Here is an 18,304-nt window from a genome sequence, read left to right as displayed (position 1 = left end):
CATGCACCGTCCTAGGTGGGACCTAAAAAGAAAACAATGCAGGAATACACCAGGCACCAATTCTCTAGTGCCTAAGTCAGTGCTATGTAGATTTAATCACAAGGGAAATAGGAGCCTGCACCTAAAGTAGTACACCTAAAAAACTGAACCTGGCACAGTTTTTCCAGACTCACTACTGGTACTTTTGCAAGGGCAGATTTCATACTATTTTATCAGTTGGTCTCATAGTCTTTGACACATAAGGTATTTGTAACATACATAACATGCATTGTCTTGTGTTTGATGGGTTGACTATTCAGGTCATAGCATGTAGACGTAAGTGAATGGTATTCGTGTGCAGTAGTGACATTTGCACATTGTCCTAATACTTGAGGATATATTTACCTGTTATATTTCTTTCTTTAACCAAACAATTTGTGCAGCACAATCTGGACACTGATTGGCCATTGTAGGTTACGGTTCAATCTCAAGCAAAGCTCAAGTTCAAGGAGTACATGGCGGAAGTGATCCCGCAGGGCATTGCCCTGCGCCTTTCTGATTGGATGTTTTCTTATACTCACATTTTCCTTTTCATTGCCCACGCTGTTGATTAAGGCAGGACTGAATACACGTTCTCTTTGCCCCAGAGTGTGAAGAATGCAGCACCCTGCCAAGATAGTGCACCAAGTACATGGTGCATGCTTGTGCTTGGAAGTGAATTCAATGTAATATAGACAGGGGATGCAATACAACGAATTTTAAGCACATAACTCTGTAAACCTGCTCTGTAAGGGTTAAACCTCTGCAGAGCAGAACTGCAGATAGTAGCATTTAAATGGCACTTAGCCATCTTCTAAAGCTTATGAGATCAGACTTCAACATCAGCAAAAAAATGTCATTGAAAAGATCATTGCAGTATTGCCATTTCCATTAGCGGCTCAGAAATTCACATTTTTATGATAAAAACCATAATCTTCTAATTGATTTTCAGGTTTGACCAATAAAAAGGGACATGGTGCCCATGCTGAAAGTTTCCGAGTGAGGGAAGAATCATAATTTATTAAGAGGAACTAAGAGGAGAGCAAAAAGCGAGAATAACTTCTGAGCATTGAAATAGCGCAATCTCTCGTGGACTCCGCTTCTGCATTCAGCCCGGTTTGAGGCTGTGAAAACCTGCTCCGGCTGGAGGAGTCGCGATACCCAGTTGGATCATGTAGAAGGGAAGAGACAAATGCGGTTTATCATGTCTGCCTTAGACCCATGAATCTCTGTGGACTTCGGTGGGACATTTATGAAGGGTGGAGACTTTTCAGCATCTCGACTAGGCCCGAGAACATCCATAACACCATTCCCTAAGTAACTCCTGATCCCTAAAAAACGTTTTTTTAAATCTCCTGCATCCCATACGGTCACCAAACAAGGACCATCAGTGTGGTATCTCCTGAAGGCCTGCCCTGGTTTCCATTGAGAATGAATGCTTCACGCATCATGAGGTTTAAGGTTGCGGGAAACCACATGGTGGAGTGTTCCTGGCTTACTCTCAACTGCTCACACTCACTACTGAGTCAGGTATACATTCTACAGGCCCACCATTTATTGTCCCTAAGCACTGTGATGCAACCGTGTAGATCCTGGCAGAACTATAGAGAAGCCCTAATTGGAGAATTGAGGCCAGGTTTTAGTTATGCCATCTGACAACTGCCGTATGTATTCCACAAACAATAGTTTGAGTGTGAGTGCAAGTGGCAGTGACGGGAGACCTAGAAAGAAAATCATACCCTAAATCACATTGATCTTGAGTAGCACGGCAGTCAACTCAGCAATGGCTGGGTATGCCCAGAGCAGGGAGCAGCCTTGCCCAGAGAATATGTACAATCCCTCTTCACAACGGCAGTAGTGTTCTAGACGCTACATTAGAGGCCACCTGCACCTTTTACATATTTGTTTTAAATACCTTCTGGTCAGACATTAAAATCAGCATTGACAATGCGAATAGTGTTGGAACCATAAATGCTTTAAAGCCAGCGGTGGACCACCATACACTTTAGCTCTTTTTGTTGTTTATATTCACCTGTCAGGACGGACATTTATCCTGAACATCTTCATTTTTATAAATAGCAATTTTGTAACATGGAGGAGAGAGAGGGATCTGCAGTGATTAATTAATACCTTCTTGTATATAACTAAAACAAAGTGTATTCTTATTAACAAGGGCAGGCTTATTTTGAGGGACTTACAAGGTGCCTGCATCAATTTGTGATATCCTATGCTTGAAGAAATACCCTAGAACATTACTCTGATTCCTTTAGTCACACCACATTGAGCCTCACCCCCCTGGGTGGCATTTTTCTTCACTAGGTTGGCTATACACACACTTATTCAGTATGCCACATAAATAGAGTCGCTCCTCGCTGACATAGGTGACATAGTTCATCATCAGGCTGGCTCTGTACTCACCTAGGTGGTATGCTGGATCATTAGGCTGCCCCTCGCCAATCTAGGTGGCATGCATCATCAATAGGATGAATCCTCGCCAATCTAGGTGGCATGCTTCATCATTAGGCTAACTCCTCACTGATCTAGGTGGCATGCTTGATCGATAGGCCGACTCCTCGCCGATCTAGGTGGCATGCTTGATCATTAGGGTGACCTCTCGCTGATCTAGGTGGCATGCTTGATCGTTAGGCCGACTCGTCGCTGACCTAGGTGGCATGCTTCATCATTAGGCTGACTCCTCGCCAATCAAGGTGGCATGCTTCATCATTAGGCTAACTCCTCACTGATCTGGGTGGCATGCTTGATCGATAGGCCGACTCCTCGCCGATCTAGGTGGCATGCTTGATCATTAGGCTGACCTCTCGCTGATCTAGGTGGCATGCTTGATCGTTAGGCCGACTCGTCGCCGACCTAGGTGGCATGCTTCATCATTAGGCTGACTCCTTGTTGATCAAGGTGGCATGCTTCATCATTAGGCTGACTCCTCGCCAATCTTGGTGGCATGATTGATCGTTAGACTGCCCCTCGCCAATCTATGTGGCATACTTCATCATTAGGCTGACTCCTCACCAATCTAGGTGGCATGCTTCATCATTAGGCTGAATTCTCGCCAATCTAGGTGGCATGCTTCAGCATTAGGTTGAATCCTCGCCAATCTAGGTGGCATGCTTCATCATTAGGCTGAATCTTCACCAATCTAGGTGGCATGCTTCATCATTAGGCTGAATCCTCACCAATCTAGGTGGCATGCTTCATTATTAGCCTGACCTCTCAGTGATTTAGGTGGAATGCTTGGTCATTAGGCTGACTCTTCGCCGATCAAGGTGGCATGCTTCACTGTTAGGCTGACTCCTCGACGATCTGGGTGGCATGCTTCATCATTAGACTGACTCATCACCGATCTGTGATGTCATTGACCATGTCATGAATGATGTAATATGTGACATCATCAGCAGTGCATTGCGGGTGCGCGAAATATAGTTAGTACAACTAACTATATAGGAGCAATTTCAATGGTTTTTAAATGCTAAATCCTAACTATATGAGGCCTGAAACCTATGGTTTTTTAAGTGAATTTGCAAGGTTTTTAAAATGCTAATTCCTAACTATGTAAGGCCTAAAACCTATGGTTTTTTAAGTGAATTTGCAAGGTTTTTTAAATGCGAATTCCTAACTATATAAGGCCTGAAACCTATGGTTTTTTAAGTGAATTTGCAAGGTTTTTTAAATGCTAATTCCTAACTATATCAGGCGTGAAACCTATATTTTTTTTCAATAAATTTCAAAGGTTTTGTAAATTCTAATTCTATTAGCGGATAACGTTTATATATGTTATTATCCTTCTGGGACCACCTGAGCAGCCATCTTGTTTCTCAGGAGAAGTGAGGCACAAGAGAGCACAAAACAAGAGTGGAAAACGCGAAAAGGGGGCAGGGTTGAGACCCCCTGACCCCCTAGCCCTTCTCAGGGGGTCCCAGAAGGACCACCAAGTGCACATTTAAAAAAAAATAATAATTAAATCGCGGGGTACGCGCACGGTACGCGTACCGTACGCGTACGGTGCGCGTACCCCGTGATTTTTTTTTTGCCCTTGGGGGTCCTTTTGGGACCCCCTGAGAAGGACTAGAGGGTTGGGGGGTCTCTAACCTGCCCCCTTTTCATGTTTTCCACTCTTGTTTTGGGCTCTCTTGTGCCTCAGTTCTCCTGAAAAACAAGATGGTGGCCAACATGTTCTGGTTTGGACAGTTTGGAATGTTGACAGTCGACTGCCAGCCAATCAGAAACTCGCTCGCGCACGTAAGGGTACGCGCACGTACGCGTACGGTGCGCGTACGGTGAACGCATATAGATATATAATTTGCTCAAATTCAATTTTCTCAAAAACTACTGAAGGGATTTTCACCAAATATAGAAAAGGCACCACTGCATACCTGTCCCTATCATTTTGCCAAGTTTGGTGTAATTCCGTTCAGCCGTTCGGGTTGTAGCCGTGTCTAAAGGTCCCATAGAAAATAATTTCAAATTCAATTTTCTCAAGAACTACTGGAGGGATTTTCACCAAACATAGCAAAGGCACATCTGCATACCAGGCCCTACCATTTTGCCAAGTTTGGTGTAATTCCATTCAGCAGTTCGGGCTGTAGCCGTGTCTAGAGGTCCCTATGGAAATTAACATGGGGAAAACACGTTTTGGGACCCCCCTTTCGGCCCCCGCTTGACGAATCCCCCCGAAACTTTCAGGGAAGGAGTGGAGTGAAGCAATTTTAATGAAAATTACACGCAGATTCCTTAATCGGCGCCAAAGTTATTCCCAATAGAATGTTGGGGATTTCCTATGGTAACTAGGTCCTAACTATATATACCTACTGGCGACCACCAGTAGTGTGTGTGTGTATTATATATATATATATATATATATATATATATATATATATATATATATATATCCCCCAGTCGCCACTGAGTAGCTATAGCTAGGATCGTGTTTCCATAGGAAAAGCATTTTTAGGTTTGTCTATAACTTTGGCTCTATAGTTGTGTGACACTGTAGTTGGGTGAAAATGTTAGTTAAAAATACTGTTTTTAATTAACAAAACCACTGTAATTCACCAGTTATAGTTATGTCAACTAACTATAACTTTTGCCCCAAGGTAACTATAACTAGTGCACTCGCCATGCACTTCTAATTATCCCACATAATATAACACTCATGACATTTTCTATAACTTTGTTGATAACATCACTGCAACATCTAAAATGACATCATTGCTTACAACACTGTGCATTGCAGGGCAGGAGCTATATGTTTATCGATATTAGAATAGTTTATTCAGTTAAGCATTCATTTTTTAAATATATGCGAAATAAGCATGTTGCAAGGCTGATCTTAGAAGGACTCCCTTAGTCTTTCATGATTCCGAGGCTGATATAGTGAGCACCAACAGCCAATAGTAACATCTGCTATTTCAGTGCTATAAAATGGCAAATCTCTGGTGCTATAATAGCAGGAATGTTTTGTATTAATAGAAGTTCCTCAGCCCCACTATCTTCTGAGAACTGGGCAGATGTCATTTGCCACAGCATGTTTCGGCCATTTACCAGAGAAGAGGTCAACTAGCAAAATGCCTCTTCTGATACAAGTATTTTGCGTTATATAGTACAAATCTATAAGATTCATATTCTGGATACATTAATGAGATAGACATTTGTGGGGTAACCCTCCATCTCTCTGTTCAATCCAGGTTTTCTCCCTGAAATATTGCCAGTGACAATGCTTGACACTTAATCCACTACTTTTCTTAATGTTTCCAGGATTTTCGCACAGTTCCCCGAAGTTTAGCCTTAATCATCATTCTCTAACAAAGCTGAGTCAACTTCAATTATCAGTTTCCCCTTACAGTACAATTATCTGTATTGAAGCAGAGATTATGTGTTCTACACCACATTCTCAGAACTGTTTTGTTGCCATTATCCTAATACTTTCAGATCACTGCTCTGGTCGGCTGTGACATTGTACATCCTCGATGGGTTTAATTGCAAGTTCCCTAGCACCGGTTCATTTTCAGTACTCCAAGTGAGTCTCTTTGTAAACTGTTGTTTGTTTGGCTTTATTTATTTATTTATTTATTTATTTATATATTTATTTTATTTATAAAGTTTTATATAGCGCGAACATGATCCCGAAGGATATCAGAGCGCTTTACAATTTGAGGGAGAGGAAGGTAATAGTTGCAGTACAGTCATCAAAAGGAATACCAACCTTAGTATCTAACAAAGCTGCTGTTCAGTCCGTGGTGTGTGCAGTGTACATACAAATTACATGTTTTCACCAGAAGAGATTCAGAAACAGTACAGCAGCAGAGTTTTAGTGCCAGTATGTCAGCAGTTTCTGTACTGGTCCGCACGCAGGATTTAATTACCAATAGTCCACACAAGTGTCAGGGTGAATGCTACAGCACTATTTCAGGGTTCAGACCAATGCACAATGACATTATGTACATCACAGAATTTAAAATATCAGTTACACAGCATTACGTCACTGCCAGTACCAATGAAAAGCTTATCCACGGCTGCCACAATGAAAAGGTGGTGGGGTGAGAGCAGGGGACACGGCGGTGCATGAGAGGGGGAGCGCGCCTGGAGGGGGGGGGTTAACAATAAAACAATGAAAAAACACTAACCTGGAGCTGCTGCCCACCTGCATCGCACTTCGTTCTTCCTGGGTCCAACAGGCGCGGCATCACGGACTCCCAGTGCAATCCCCGTGCTGTTGTCATCGTATGACAGCATCGCAGGGATTGGCCTGAGCAGGCTGGAAAGACGCTCTGCTCAGGCCAGGGAGTCTGTGGGGGTTTCTCAAACCCGGCTGTTCAATGCAGCCAGGCTGGGGGAACCTAACTGTGTATGTGTGTTTTGGTCGGCCTGAGACTGCCGGCCAAACACATATGCGCACTTAGGGAGTGCAAATAGCACTCCTCCTCCCTGCACAAGCTGGCTCAGAGCCAGCAGATGAAAAATAAAAATATGCTAGAACATTGTTTTCTTTTTCATTTGCGGGCTCTGAGCCAGGCAGTGGGGTGATGCTCCTCCGCCATTGCGGAGCAGCCACCACTGCAGTTTATCAATGTTGCAGCTTAGTTTTTTTAATTAGAAAGTAATCGAGATTTAATTTTCCAGATATTCAGGACTGTTTACATTACAAATAGAAAATCACAATATTATTTCTTGCACAAAAGGAATATTCATAGCCATCACACCAGCACATGTTTATTAGTACTCCGTCAAAGTTTTATTGTTTGGTTCTCAGATCAGTTTCATAACAAACATAAAACACAGTTTCATTATCAGTATAACATGCACATTACTAATCTGGACCCAAATACATGCTCATTATACCTTTCTAAGTAGTTTCAATGTCATTCATGAAGCACAGTTTCATTAGCAGTACTTCAGAAGTTATAATCAATAGATGAACACTCTTTCATTATCAGTACCTCAGCGCAATTTAATTATCAGTACCTCAGCAGTTTCATAATCAGTATCTCAGCACAGTTTCATTATCAGTACCTCAGCACAGTTTCATTATCAGTACCTCAGCACAGTTTCACCATCAGTATCTCAGCATAGTTTCATTATCAGTACCTCCGCAGTTTCATTATTAGTACCTCAGCACAGTTTCATTATCAGTACCTCAGCAGTTTCATAATCAGTATTTCAGCACAGTTTCATTATCAGTACCTCAGCGCAGATTCATTATCAGTACCTCAGCACAGTTGCACTATCAGTACCTCAGCACAGTTTCATTATCAGTACCTCAGCAGTTGCATAATCAGTACCTCAGCACAGTTTCATTATCAGTACCTCAGCACAGTTTCATTATCAGTACCTCAGCAGTTTCATAATCAGTATCTCAGCACAGTTTCATTGTCAGTACCTCAGCACAGTTTCATTATCAGTACCTCAGCACAGTTTAATTATCAATACCTCAGCAGTTTCATAATCAGTATCTCAGCACAGTTTCATTATCAGTACCTCAGCACAGTTTCATTATCAGTATCCCAGGACCGTTTAATTAGCAGTACCTCATCACAGTGCCATTATCAGTACCTCAGCACAGTTTCATTATCAGTGTAATAGTATCAGTTCAGTATAATTTCAATATCAGTACTTCAAATCAGTTTATTCTCAGTACCTCAGCAACTTTTTTTAACAGTACCTCTACACATATTCACTATCAGTGCAGCAACATAACTGTAATAATATTAGTCCAGTATACTTTCAATATCAGGAATTCAAATCAGTTTCATTGTCAGTACCTCAGCACAGTTACATTATCAGTACCTCAGCACAGTTACATTATCAGTACCTCAGCATAGTTACATTAACCCCTTGCGTGCTGCCGTCGGCCGACGGCAGCACTACCTCTCTAGTGCTGCCGTTGGCCAACGACCGACGCAGCCCGCCCACTCTTCAGAACGCCCGCACCGCAGCGGAAAAACGGCCGCGGTTAAGGTGTTAACAGTGCACCAACATAACTGCAATGTTGTGGTACCAGTATGGTTTTAATATCAGCACCTCAGCAAAGTTTCATAGTATCTCAGCATAGTTTCAGTGTCAGTATCAATCTCAGTACAGTTACAGTACTAGAATCCCAGCACAGCTTCATTATAAATGAACCAATGTAACTAATTATATTATACCAGAATAGTTTCAATATCAGTACCTCAAATCATTTATTAGTGCCTTAGCACATTTTTATTATCAGTACATTTTCATTAACAGTGCACCAACATAACTGTAATAATTGTAATCCAATATAGTTTAAATATCAGTACCTCAGTTTCATTGTCAGTACCTCAGCTTAGTTTCAATATCCAAGTACAGTGTCAGTATTCCAGCACGGTTTCATCATCAGTACCTATGCAGTATCTCAGCACAGTTTCATTATCAGTGAATGAATAACGTAACTATTAAAGCGCACGGTAACTCAGAGCCTTTCCTGGCACTACAACATGAGACTAGGAGGGGACTGACTGAACTACTGACTAAAGAGATGCGTCTTCAAGGATTTACAAAAGGCCAATTCATTTCATAATCTCCTCGGATGCACAGGTTGGAAATGCCATAATTTGGACATACACAAAGTGCACCAACATAACTGCGATAAAACTTCACCCGACGTTTGATTATCAGTACCTCAAATAATTTAATTATCTGTGCTTTGGCATATTTTTATTATCAGTATCTCAGTAGATTTTTCATTACGAGTGCACCAACATAACGGTAATACTATTAGTCGAATAGATTTTCAATATCAGTACCTCAAATCAGTTTAATTGTCAGTACCTCGGCAAAGTTTCATTATCAGTACCTCCCAAGTATCTCAGCACAGTTTCATTATCAGTACCTCCCAAGTATCTCAGCACAGTTTCATGATCAGTGTAATAGTATCAGTTCAGTAAAGTGTCAATATCAGTACTTCAAATCAGTTTATTCTCAGTACCTCAGCAACTTTTTTAACAGTACCTCAGCACATATTCACTATCAGTGCAGCAACATAACTGTAATAATATTAGTCCAGTATACTTTCAATATCAGTACTTCAAATCAGTTTCATTGTCAGTACCGCAGCACAGTGTCATTATCAGTATCTCTGCACATTTGTATTAACAGTACCGTAGCACAGTGTCACCATCAAAGCACCAACACAACTGTAATTATACTTATACCAGTATAGTTTCAATATCAGTAACTCAGGTCAGTTTCAGTATAAGTCCCTCAGCAGTTTCACTATCATTTCCTAAACTCAGTTTCCTTATCAGATCCTAAACCCAGTCAAATCATCAGTACCTCAGCACACTTTCATTATCCCAGCACAGTATTGATAATATTAATACCCATACTCTAGTCAATCAGTGATTGTAATTTTTTTCTACAGTTAAATATATTACAGTATATACTCCATTTACCAAGCATTCTATCATAATGAAGAATAAAAAACGTAAACATAGTCAAAGTTCTGCTCTCTCTGTACACACAAGCCTCATTATTTATTATTCATAGAACATGTCAGTACATGTACTGATAAAAAGCAGTACACTTCTGCAGATTCATTACCAGTACCCAGTATCCGCATTCTAGTACAGTTTACTTGCCAATATCCTTAGCCCAGAAGACTTTCTTTAGAAGCGCTACAACAGTTCTGATAACTCAGATAAGTTTTGCTGTCAGTAGCAAGAGCAGTTTCTTCATCAGTTCCGATGATAGCCTGATTATCAGTGCAACAATTCCATTTGGAGAACCAGAGAGTGGCTTCGTTATAAGGGCCACAGTTCAATTGCGGCTCCATTACGGTCCCCAGCACAGTTTCTTTATAAGCTCATCAGACCAGTTTCATTATGTACACTGTGATTACTCAAATGCAGCTTCATTATCAGTCTAATTCCATTTTGATTAACAACGAGCAGTGCTGTTGCCCACTTGCCAAGTGTGCCTTACTTCTACATAGTATTAAAATCGTTAACTCAGCAGAATTTGACGATAAGCATCCTTGCAGCAAAGTCACTACTAGTCGAATATAAAACCTTTACTGTCAGAACCCAGTTTTATCATCAATATCTGGCACCATCTTATTAGCAGTACAAAGGTTCAGTTTCACCATCAGAATGAAAGTGCATGTTAGACCATCAGTACCAAAGCTTGGCACCACGGCTTGTGCAACACCACCAGCACCAGTACCAAGATGAGGGTAGGTAACCGTGCAGCAGCAGTTTCATTATTAGCACCACAAAGTTTTATTATCAAATGCACACTTTCAGTTTTAGTAAACATGTTCAATACCCCCAAATAAAAGCTTTCATTTTCAGAAACAAAACACAATATTTTGGCTTAACATATCAGTTAGGAGACCCTTGATCGGCCTCTCCAACCTAGGGTATCAAAATGGTGGTTGTATGGCACAACCACACTTTCCTTTCCCACGTGTTCCTTAACAACATGGGCCGAACAATGAATGCTTCTGAGCCACACTTTCCATTTACAACGCAAGTCATCACAATGACTTGCCTTAGGGGGGCGCTGGACTTTGGAACAGTATAATTTACTATTCTAACACCAGTCCCGCAACAGTAGGGAAAGCGTTGGACTTTGGAATAGTATAATTTACTATTCCAACAGAAGTCCCCGCAATAGTAGGGAAAGTGTTGGACTTTGGAATAGTATAATTTACTATTCCAACACCAGTCCCCGTAATAGTAGGGAAAGCGTTGGACTTCAAAGTCCAACGCTGCTTTACCTAACACATGTTGTTGTAACGACTTGCATTGTCAATGGAATGCGTGGTTCAGACACATTCGTTGTTCCGCCCGCGTTGCAAAAGAAAACATGGTTCGACGGTTGTGGTATTTGTGTCTCCCCCTGCATCCTGGGAAGCCAAATGTTATGTTATCCTCCCCAGAGGCTTAGGCCTTGAAATGTTTGTGAACATTATATCCTTAATTTTTCCAATATTAACAGAGAATATTAGAATGCTTGTGTACTGGGAAAACTTCACTAAATTTAGAGGCACACCTGCCACTGAGGTTAACCTGAACAGTCTGCAAAGATTTACAAGAATGCCAGTTGCAAATGGTAGGCGCGTGCTGCCTCATCCACACATCCCTTCTTCCTGTCCGGTCTGGAAGGCTTTATGGAGGGAATACACAAAGCTTCCTGCCAGAGTGGCCTCCGAGAAGGACTAGCTGATCTAACAGGAATCCACCTTGTGGAAACAAATGCAGGCTTCGGAATGCCATCATCCAGTCTAGACAGAGCTCTAGTAGAGGCACATTAACTCACAGAAAAGTTTCACTTTCCGACAAAAACACAGCTTATTGTTAAGCACAGCAAAGTTTCTAATAACTTCAACGCAGATATTGGCTGCTAAAAATAATAAAAGCAGATAGATAAAATGTACTTCGGTTGGGGGACGTGGCTAGCGCCTGCAGGAGATGGGTCTCTGTGACTCTCCCGGGCAGCGGCGGTGACGGAGGGCATGGCGTGACTCCTTCTGGCGATTTGTGATGCCAGAACCGCGGGTCTAACTATCGGAAGGCATGCTGAGTCAGAATAGCCCACTACATGGAGCCTACGAGGTCTAGAGGGTCTGTTTCCATACTCCGAGCTCTCTGTGGAACCTGATTATCTAAGGATTTGCATAAACCCTCATCCTCTTCACGCAAATTCCTAATTCATACGAGTTCCAGATATCAGTGCCTTGCAATGGAGGATTCGTTGGAGTCCTCTTCTAAACATTCATCATCATCGTCAAATCCGTCCACGTCTTCAGCTCTTAAAGGCCCTATGAAAAGGTTAAAAAAATATCCTCCCTCTCCTCCAAAGCAGCCCAACTTGGCCACTATGGATATCCTATTGGAGGAAATAAGGGCGCTGCGCCCTTTTATTGATAAGACCAGAGCCACACTCCAAACGATCACGGACAAATTACTAACTGTAGACGGACGTGTTACCCAATTGGAGCAAGATGTTACTTCTTTAACTTCGTCTGTCTCTAAGGTTGACCCGTTGTGTATGCAGGTTTCAGTTATGCATAAACAACTCGAAAATTTAGAAAATCGCAATAGAAGAAACAACCTACGAATTTACGGGCTTCCGGAGGGGACAGAGGGGTCGGACCCCCTGGTGTTTTTCAAGACCTTCCTGCCAAAAGTCCTTTCATTACCTGACAGCACCACTCTCAATATACAGAGGGCACACCGTCTGGGCTCACCTCCAAATGCAATGTCCACCTCGGTTGCCAGGAAGCCAAGGGGAGTTATCATTTACTTCCTTGAATATACGGATTTGCTCAAAATTTTATCAGCTGCAAGAGCCATGAAGCGAATTATATGGTCAGGCAATCCTCTTTTCTTCTCTCAGGACTATGCCAAGGTTACCGCTGATAGGCGCAAGGAATTCTTGTCCCTACGTCCTCAATTGCGCTCGCTTGGAGCACGTTATGGTTTGTTCCATCCTTGTCTTTTTAGGGTGACTCTTAATAACAAAACCACAACTTATGAGGATCCATTGAAGCTGAAGAGTTTTCTCAATTCCCACAGTTCTACTGCGATGGATGTTGCTTCTGCGTCTCATTTTGCTTGATGCTCCTTATTGTTGACTTAAGGTTTTATTCACATGTACTTACTGCTTCTAATTGTTAGCTCTTAGGTAATGCTTTATCTTGGGTTTTATTCTAGTTTCTATACTTGATGTTCATTATTGTTTATTTAAGGATTTTTCCACATGCATTTACTGCTTTGGATTGTTAGCTCTTACACACTGTTTATCTTGGTATATATTTCTAATCTCTAGTTGTTAATGTTTTTTCTTATGTTCTTTTATCTTTATTTTTATAGATCATTACCCCATACGTTCCTTCTTCCCTCATTTATTACTGGAGTCTGATGAGTCGTCTCTCCTTCCCGCCTTCCCTTACGAGTTACGAACCCGTCATTGTCCTATGTGGTCTCCATCTTCCCCACCCGCATATGTCTTGGATGTTCTGTAAGTCATTCTTCTACCTTCATATCTTTCTTCTTTATCTCTTTCTTTATTTCCTTCTTTCTTCTTCACGTCCATTAGATCCTAGTCCACTTTCGGTTTTTTCCCCCTCTATTCTTTCTTCCTGGACTATTTCCTGTTCTCTTCTTCATTCTCCTGTTTTCCTTATATTCTTGTATCATTCACCACTTTCATTTGTTTTAATTGTTATTGCTTACAGTTTTTTTTCTATAGGTTACTCTATTGAATGCTATCTTCAGTTTAATCTTAATCTTTTCTGCATACAAAATTGTAGTACTTTGTATTTTTCATATATTCTCACTTTAAGAGTTTTACGCTGTTTATTCTTATTACTTGCATTGATTGTTATACATTCATTTTTGATCTTCTTATATTACTGCCTTGCCTTAATCAGCTTAATATACATTTTCTTTTGCCTTGTTGCATGCCTTTAAAAATTGTTTCATGGAACGTTAGAGGTTTGCACTCCCCCATAAAGAGGCAGAGAGTCCTAACACACTTAGCCAAGCTTAAAACAGACATTGCTTGTCTACAAGAGTCACACCTTTCACCTGAAGAATCTGTCAAACTTAAAAGAGGTTGGGTTGGGGAGGTCTTCTTTTCCCCAGGTGACGGAAAGCGTAATGGGGTTCTCATTTTATTCCATAAATCCCTCTCATTCAAGATAGTTGATGACTCAGCAGATCAGCTCGGTAGATGGGCATTTGTTAAATTTGTTGTAGAAAACACTCCAGTTTCACTTCTAAACATATACGCTCCAACTGCAGGAGACGCATCTTTTTGGACTTCTTTATCGCCTCACATTACCCAACATTATGAGGATAATTTCATCCTGGCAGGAGACTGTAATGAAGTTTTTGACCCATTTTTAGATAGGCACTCTACCAGCACATACATTCCCCATAAGTCACATAAAGCTTTCAAACAACTCATTCATCAGTTTAAATTTATTGACGCTTGGAGGTTATGTAATCCCACGCTACGAGAATACTCTTTTTTCTCTCCGCCTCACCAGACTCAATCTCGTCTAGATTACTTTTTCATCTCACATCATCTGTCTCAGTCTTTGTTTGCCTCTGATATTGGTTCTATTTTGATCTCGGATCACGCTCCAGTTTCCATTCACCTTGACATCTTGCAGAAATCACCCCTCATTAGGAAATGTCGCTTCAATAATTCTCTGCTCCTTGATTCTAATTTTGTCGCATTCTTCACTGCCTTTTTTCATTACTTTTTCTTACGTAATGAATCCAACTAGGTGCCCTTTCCTGTAGTGTGGGATGCCTTCAAGGCATCTGCTAGAGATTCTATTATTGGGTATGTCTCCCGTAAACGCAAAAAGGCAGAACAAATGACTAGTGATATTTTATCCAAGATTAAGAGTTTGGAACATTCTTACTTCACTTCCAAATCTAAAGAATGTTTCAATGAGCTCATTGCTACTAAACTGCAATTTAATAAGGATACCACAAATAATGCTTCCAATTATTTATTGCGTTCTAGTGCTAAATTTTACGGGGGTCAAAATAAGGCCGGCAAATTACTGGCAAATTATTTGAAAGTTAAAAAGAATAAGTCTACTATAGATGATATTTGTGGTCAAGATTCTGTTTTGAGACACAAGGATGAAGACATCCTAATGGAATTTCTTACATTTTACGAAACATTATATTCTTCTGAGTCAACTTCTACGACCCAAGATATCTCCCAATACTTTTCTGATATTGAATCACCTTTCGTTACTCCTCCTGACCTTTCCCCATTAGAATCAGATATAACTCAGAAAGAACTTCTTAGAGCTTTGACATCTCTTAAAAAAGATAACGCACCGGGACCAGATGGTTTCACAGTAGAATTTTTCCTTCATTTTTCGGTATTACTTCTCCCAAAATTATGTACATTAATTTCCAATTTTCTAGATTCCGGTTCTTCCTCAGGTTCCTTTTCTGATGCTCTCATTTGCATTCTTCCCAAACCAGGCAAAGACCCACAGTACTGTAAAAATTATCGACCCATTTCTCTAGTGAATATTGATTAGAACATTTTTTCTAAAACTTTGGCTCTCCGTTTAGAATCCTTTTTACCAGATTTATTGGGGAAAGAGCAGTCTGGTTTCATCAAGGGCAGGCTGCTATCCGATAACACTAGATTGTTTTTTGATATCCTCTCTAAGACCTCACATTCTTCTCACTCTATTGCTGCAATTGCCTTGGATGCGGAAAAGGCTTTCGACAGAGTTGAGTGGTCGTATCTTTTTCAGACATTGAAGTGGTTCGGCTTTGGCCCAAAAATTTCTACCCTCATTTCTCTTTTATATTCACATCCTAGAGCCGCTATTGCGGCAAATGGTGGTATTTCTTCCTATTTCTCTCTTGGTAGAGGGGTTCGCCAGGGTTGTCCCCTTTCGCCTTTCTTATTCAATCTTGCCTTGGAACCATTCCTTTTGCGTATTCGCCAAAATTTTGCCATAAAGGGCTTTACCTTTCAACAGTCCACAATTAAAATGGCGGCATATGCAGATGATGTTTTATTATTTTTATCTGAGCCCACAATTTCGTTACCTGCTTTTCTAACTGAAGTTCATTCATTTGCCTTTGTCTCTGGCTATAAATTAAATAAAGATAAGTGCGAGATTTTACCCTTAACTAAATTCACTAATAAATCAGATTTCATTCCCTCGGGCTTCACATGGAACCCTAACTGTATCAAATATTTAGGTCTTCACTTTACTCCCACTCTCTCAGGTACGGTCTCGCGTTGCATGGAGGATTGCTTAAAAAAATTGACGGACCTCACCACAAAATGGCATCCTTTATATTTATCTTGGTGGGGCAGATTGGACACTATTAAAATGATGCTTTCCCCCTTGGTTTTATTCACAATTTCCAACATCCCTTTCTCTATTCCTTTATCTTATTTCAAGAAAATTAATTCCATCTTATCTTCGTTCTTGTGGGGACGCAAAAAAGCCGGCATGTCCATATCTAAATTAACGCGCCCAAAAGCAGAGGGTGGGGTAAATTTCCCGAATTTTTCTTTGTATCACAAGTCCTTTTTATTACATCAGGCCTCTAGATGGATTGAAGACTCTTCCACATTCTCTCCCTTGTGGACAACGCTAGAATTGGCATATATCTCTCCCTATTCTTTTTTGGAATACCTTTCTTTCTCTCGTCCACGGCAGTCTATTTCCACTCCGATTCTCAAATACACTTATAAAATCCTGCCATCTCCGTTGGTCTCTTCCTTTTTTGACCAACCTACTCATCGATTTTAATTAATAATAAACCATTTTTTTGGAAGTCTTGGAGAAGTCGTGGTATCATTTGGGTGCATCAATTATTCCAGCAATTTTGTATTATTTCTTTCTCAGAAGCTATGGCATCCTTTCATCTTCCTTCTTCTTTTCGTGCTAAGTACCTTAAATTAATACAAGCACTTCAATCAGCGTATGAATTACACATCACGTTGCCTTCCACGTCACCCCAAGAGTCTCCCATCATTTCTCAATTGCGCTCTCAACTTATCAGAGGGACTAGGGCGTCCAAGATTTATTCTCTGCTACATGCTCCAGCATCACCACGCACAAAAACTAAAGTAGAAGAAGCATGGGAAGTGGACATGGGTATCTCATGGTCTGTTGAGTTATGGGATAAGTTATGGTTAAGGTTACGGAAATCCTCCAGGGCTGCCAATACTGTTCAGACTTTATTTTTTATTTATAATCGACTCTTACTTTCCCCACTTATTCTTAGTAAAAGATACCCTGACTTGTCACACACATGCTGGACTTGCTCTACACCACACGCAGATTTGCTACACTTGCTTTTCAATTGCAATCCGGTTCATACCTTTTGGGTTAAGGTGTGGTCTCAAATTAACAATATCTTTTCCACTATACACCCGTTCCATGCATCACATATTTTTTTAGGTAGTATTTCCCCCATTTGGGATCATTGCACTTTCAACATAAAAATAATTGACCTGCTTATTGCAGTAGCTTTTCAACAGATTACTAAGGCTTGGAAAGATCTCACTAAACTCTCGTATCAGGCTTGGTGGTATGCTGTATGTTACAACCATAGGCTGGACACAACGTTTGTTTATCCACTCGTTTTGGCTCCAAAACGAAAACGGTTGTGGGACCCAGTTGTCTCATTTTTTGACACTTGTGCTCTCCGCTCTCTGCCTCAATCTCCCTTTCAACAGGAAGTCGCTAAACCTCCTTGAGTTCCCTTCATTCTTTTATCTACTTTATATTAATAATTATTCTATCATTCTTTCGTATATCAACAAATTACTGATTGTTGCATATTTCATTATAGCTGGTTATTTATGCAAGTTCTTTCCTATGGATTGTCTTTTTTATTTATATTAATGTATGCTTTATCTTTACATTGATGTTTTTAAATTGTACAAGTGCTTTATATGACTGTTAATAAACTTTATTCTGAACTGAAAAAAAAATGTACTTCGGTTCTTCTGAAGAATATTACAAGTCACTGTGAGGTTTGTTTTCTTCATAAAACACTAGGCTGAGGTTTAGAGTTATCGAATGGTTTTGTGTCACGTTTCAAGCTGTGCTGTGGGCTTCGGTGACCAGTTCAGCGTATTCTGTGTGTAGCTGCCCACGACTGGGCAGGTTATGTCCTGGTGACATGATTTTATCTTGTAAATCTAGCCACTACCTCTCTGTGGCTTACATTAGAGATGACAGCAGATTATTCTATATTAATCAAGAGAACGTCACTGTAGTTCTTCTCATTAGCCT

This window comes from Lissotriton helveticus, chromosome 1_2 (assembly GCF_964261635.1).
Source record: "Lissotriton helveticus chromosome 1_2, aLisHel1.1, whole genome shotgun sequence".
In the NCBI taxonomy this organism is placed as follows: Eukaryota; Metazoa; Chordata; class Amphibia; order Caudata; family Salamandridae; genus Lissotriton; species Lissotriton helveticus.
This window is presented reverse-complemented; position numbering follows the sequence as displayed.